Source organism: Eschrichtius robustus, chromosome 11 (genome assembly GCF_028021215.1).
Source record: "Eschrichtius robustus isolate mEscRob2 chromosome 11, mEscRob2.pri, whole genome shotgun sequence".
Taxonomy (NCBI): domain Eukaryota; kingdom Metazoa; phylum Chordata; class Mammalia; order Artiodactyla; family Eschrichtiidae; genus Eschrichtius; species Eschrichtius robustus.
This window is the reverse complement of record NC_090834.1, coordinates 38,658,516-38,664,515: the sequence shown is the minus strand read 5'-3', so window position 1 is coordinate 38,664,515 and position 6,000 is coordinate 38,658,516.

Sequence of the window (6,000 nt, the reverse complement as noted above, 5' to 3'; positions counted from 1 at the left end):
ACAGGTTTTAGAGTAAAACTACACTTTTATTCAAATTAAAAATTTCTGCTCCATGAAAGACATTGTCAAGGTAATGAAAAGTCAAACCACATACTGGGAAGAATATTTGCAAATGCTAATCTGATAAAGGACTGTTTTGCAAAATATACAGTGAATTCGCAAAACTGAATAATGAGAAAATAATGAACCCAATTTAAAAATGGGTCTAATTGGGTTATTTTTTCAATAATGAGAAAATAACCCAATTAAAAAGTGGACCAGGGGCTTCCCTGGTGGCGCAGTGGTTGAGAATCTGCCTGCTAATGCAGGGGACACGGGTTTGCGCCCTGGTCTGGGAAGATCCCACATGCCGCGGAGCAATTAGGCCCTTGAGCCACAACTACTGAGCCTGCGCATCTGGAGCCTGTGCTCCACAACAAGAGAGGCCGCGATAGTGAGAGGCCTGCGCACCGCGATGAAGAGTGGCCCCCGCTTGCCGCAACTAGAGAAAGCCCTAGCTCAGAAACGAAGACCCAACATAGCAATCAATCAATCAATCAATCAATCAATAAATCTTTAAAAAAAAAAAGTGGACCAAAGACACTAACAGATACCTCACCAAAGAAGATATATGGATGGGAAATAAGCATATGGAAAGTTATTCTACATCATATATCATTAGGGAAATGCAAATTAAAACAGTGAGATACCACTACACACTTATTAGAATGGCAAAGTCCAGAACACTGACAACACCAAATGCTCAGAAGGATTTGGCTTAACAGTAATTCTCATTCATTGCTAGTAGGAATAAAAAAATGGTGCTGAGACTTTGGAAGACATTTTGGCAGTTTCTGACATATGTAAGCATACTTACCATACAAAGAGCAATCACTCCTTGGTATTTTCCCAAACTTATGTCCACACAAAAACCTACACATAGATGTTTATAGCAGCTTTCTTTATTCATAATTGCCAAATGTGGAAGCATCCAAGATATCCTTTAGTAAATAAGTGGATTTTTTAAAAAAACAAAAAAACTGTGGTACATTCAGACAATGGGATACTATTAGGTGCTAAAAAGAAATGAGCTCTCAAGCCATGAAAAAGCATAGAGGAACCTTAAATGCATATTATTAAGTGAAGTAGCCAATCTGAAAAGGTTACACACTGTATCATTCCAACTATATAATATTTTGGAAAAGAGAAAATTATGGAGACAAGAAAAGAAGCACTGGTTGTCAAGATTTAAGGGAGAGTGGGGGATGAATAGTCAGAACAGAAAGAATTTTCAGGGCAGTAAAAATACTTGATATGATACTTTAATAGTGAATACACATCACTATAAACTTGCTCAAACCCATAGAATGTACAATGCCAACAGTAAATCTTAACGTAGACTAAGGACTTTGGATGATAATGATGTGTCAATGTAGGTTTATCATTTTTAACAAAGGTACCACTCTGGTATATGGTGTTGATGAGGGAAGCTATGTATGTGTAGGGACAGGGGATATAAGGAAAATCTCTACCTCCTGCTCAATATTTTTTGTGAACCTAAAACTGCTCTAAAAATAAAGTCTATAAAAAAATAAATAAGAGGGTTAGAAATGTGGTATTAAGTTTTAGCTTCTAGTCCTGGATTTTTTAATCATTTACTGATTACATGACTCTGTAATGTTCTAAAAAGTTTAGGAAGGTAGAGGAATATGAAGACTAAATATTTACTGCAACTTTGAAGTCACTAAGCATAGTGGTAGGGGAGCCCCTCTATTGGATTGGAGTAAGAGGTGAATGAGAGAGATTGGATGAAAAGCAATACTTTGATCCACCCACATATCTTCCCCAACCTCTTGTAACAGATTCACTGATATTACTCCTGCGTCTCTAAGTTTATGGTAGGGAGAGTCAGTACAGGTTGAAACGGTGTGCAATAAATTCATAGAAAATGAAGAATATAAAACTAAAATATGTTACACATGGAAATTTGAACAGAAGAGAGGATATTCCATATCCATGTCAACTAGTCACTACCATTTCCCATTAATCTGGGTTGAACTTCAATGAAGACAGGTCTTCTTACAGGTAAAGTGGAACTTGATCTTCCTCAGGTTCTACTCATGCAAGGAATACTCTTCTCCACTCTCTTTTATGGTCAACTTGATGATGGCAATGATTGAAAAGCCAAAGAAACCCATTCTGGTTAAAGTAACATATCATAAAGAGCCATTTTAAATCTAGGCTCATGTACTTTTTCCTTCTTTAATCATCTTGTCATAGGTGTCGGTAGAGGGAAGGGCATCAAGGAGCAAGCCTGCTAACAATTTGAGCAAGGTGCTCACATAACTTACATATAAAAACCTGGATTCTTGTCAGATCTCATCTCTACCAATGTAACTTTATACTTGGGTGTCAGTTAATATGTATACTCTTTGATCAGCGTTATCTAACACCCAAGGCCCCCAACATTAGCCTTTACATGATGGCTTATTAAAATCCAATAGCATACCAGGACAGGAAACTTTTCTCAAGTTAAAAAACATTCTAAGGTGGTTATCACTTTTCCAATATTTTAGCAGGGGTCAGTAAACATTTTCTGTAAAAAGCCAATAGTAAATATTTTAGACTCTGTGTGCCATGTGGTTTCTGTTGCAACCATTTAACTCTACTGTTGTAGTGTGAAAGCAGACATAGACAATATTTTAACAAGTGAATAAGGCTATGCTAAAAGTAAACTTGACTTATAAAAACAAGCAGGGCCTGAATTTGGTCCTAGGCAGTCATTTACCAGCCACTGTGTGTTATGGGTTGAATTGTATCCCACAGCCTCAAATTCATATGTTGAATTTATAAACACAGATACACCAGAATGTGACCACACTTGGAGATAGGGTCTATACAAAGGAAGTCTAGTTACAATGAAGTCATTAACGTGAGCCCTATTCCAATATGACAGGTATCCTTATAAAAAGGGAAAATTTGAACATGGAGACACATATAGAAGGAAGACAATGTAAAGAAACATAGAGAGAAGACAGCCATCTATCTACAAGGCAAAGAGAGAAAACTGGAAAAAATCCATCCCTCACAGTCTTTGGAAGGAACCAACTCTGCAACACATTGATTTTGAATTTTTAGTCTCCAGAACTGTGAGACAATAAATTTGTGTTGTGTAAGCCACCTAAACTGTTACATTTTGTAACAGCAACTTTAGCAAGCTAATATATTATGTTATATGGACACTCAGCCACCACAATACACCCAACCTATCACAGAAACTTTCAGCACAGTTTGATTTGCTGGATCAGAATGATGAAGTGGCAGAGCTACAACAAAATCATCAGATGAGCTTTTTCTTGCTATAAGCTCACCCAAAGTTAGCACCTTTTGGGATCATCTGTAACTGGGTTGGAACAGCACAGTCAAATATACAGGCATATCTTGTTTTATTGCACTTCACAGATATTGCAAATTTTTTTTACAAATTGAAGGTTTGTGGCAACCATGTGTTGAGCAAGTCTACCAGCACCATTTTTCCAACAGCATTATTTTTTAATTAAGTTATGTACATTGTTTTTTATATATAATGCTATAGTACACTTAATAGACTATAGTATAGTGTAAACATAGCTTTAATATACTCTGGAAACCAAGAAAGTTGTGTGACTTACTTTATTGCAATGTTTGTTTTATTGCTATGGTCTGGAACTGACCCTGTAGTATCTCCGAGGTATGCCTATAGTTTTCCCCAAATCCAAAATGTTCTACAAGGATTGTGCCTATTTTTCAAGTGATATGGGATCACAGTGCAGAAACTTGCCCTTCACTTGAAGGGAAAATTCTGACATGCTTCTGTGAACAAAGAAGGCAAATATCTCTGCAGTTGTGTGATATTTGTCTCTGTGTCAGAAGAGACATAAAATAAGAGTAGACTATACACTTTTAGGTAATAAGTACCATCAAGAAAATTTAAGCAGAAAAATAGAATGGGCTCTGCTGGGTATAAACAATATAAAGCAGCGAGATATGTAGATATATGTTGAGAGACCATTCCAGGAAGATGACATGGTAAGTACAAAAGCTCTGTGTAAGAACATGCTGGTACATTTGAGAACAGCAAGGAAGCCAAAGTGGATGAGCAAATAGGTAAGTAGTAGGAGATAGGCATAAGAGGTAATGGAACTGGATATGTAGAACAAAACATTAGAAAAAGAATACACAGCGTAAAAGAAAGCTAAAGGAAAATTTAATACAGAATTGTAACAATGACATAATTTGACTTGACTTTTAATAAGATCAGACTAGCTACTGTGATTAGAACAGGAAGCATAGATAAAGGTAGAGACGAATTAATAACAATGATAGCAATCAAGTTGAGAAGTAATAATGTCTTAGACTAAGGGAGTAACAGTGGTCTTCCTGATAATTGATTGATTCTACGCATATTATGAAGGAAGAGATAAAACTATATACTGATTGCAAGTAGGGTGAGGAAAAGAGAAATGACTAGAGGGATGGTTTTACTCCAACTTCAAGCATTCCCTCCTAATCCTATTGATGAAGACAGCAAGGCTGGCGAATTAGCAATATTTTTCAATCCTTCCAATCTCATTTTTATTTATATGGATATAATTTGGCAATTATTCTTAAGTTCAGCAGGATCTAATTCAAGTTTAAGAACTTAATTTCATGAGGTTTTTTTTAAAATTTAATTTTTATTTTATATTGAGGTGTAGTTGATTTACAATTTTATGTTAGTTTCAGGTGTACAGCAAAGTGATTCAGTTATATATATATTTATATATTATAAATTTATAATATATATGAGAAGAATATTGAGAAGAGTTCCCTGTGCTATACAGTAGGTCCTTGTTGATTATCTATTTTATATATAGTAGTGTGTATATGTTACTAGTTTGGGATTAACATCATGAGGTTGTTGATAGAAAATGCAATCAGGTATGTTTGCTGGAAGCCCACTTATCATCTCTCCTACATGAGATAATTGGCTTTCAACAGAAATTACAAGTCTTTTTAAAGACAAGAATAAGCACATCACCAACAAATAGACCAATCATCAAAACTAGATTCAGGTATGATAAGGATGTTGTTAGCTATCAGACAGGGAAATTAAAATAACTATGATAAATGTCAAAGGCTCTAATGAAAATTACAAACAACAGATATAATAAGATGTTAGCACAAGAAACAGAAACCACAAGAATCAAATGGGAGACATTAAAATGTACAGCACAGTAGAACAGATAAGGAATGGCTTTAACAATTTCCTCAAAGGAATCAGAACAGCCAAAAAAATGCATGCACTTGAAGGACAAACAATATAAATTATCTAACTGCAATACAGAAGACACAATTAAATAGCTGGAGAAAAGATAGCTACCATCAGGAGAAACAACAATGAGAAAAGAAAGCTAATAAAATCCAAAAAGGAAGTAAAATTAATAATAAAATAAATTTAAAAAATAGAAGCTGAAATCAATGAACTAAAATAGATTTAAAAGGGATAAGATTAATGAGCCTAACATTTAATTATTTGGAGAGAAAAATACATTTGAGAAATTTATAACAAGACTGATTAGAATGAAAAAGAGAGAAAAGACAAGCTGCCAATATCAGGTAACAAAATTGATATTACATATTATGCACATTATAAAGACAATGAGACTATGAAAAATAAATGTGTCAATATTTTCTACAAACTTAAACAGAATGAACAAATTGCTTGAAAAGCACAAGTGACCAGAGACTGGAAAACAAATAGAAAATGTACTGGTCTTATATCTATTAAAATTTTGAATACATAATTTTAAAACTTCCAAAAATAAAATTTCAATGTTGCCTGAATGGCTTCAGTGGCAAATAATTTCAAATCCATAAGGGAGAAATAATGTCAATCTTTTAAACACATAAACAGAAACAGTAATGTGTAATGCAGAATTACAAGAATGGTTTAACCTTTTAAAAAAATCAATCAATGTAATTCAACACATTAACATAGTT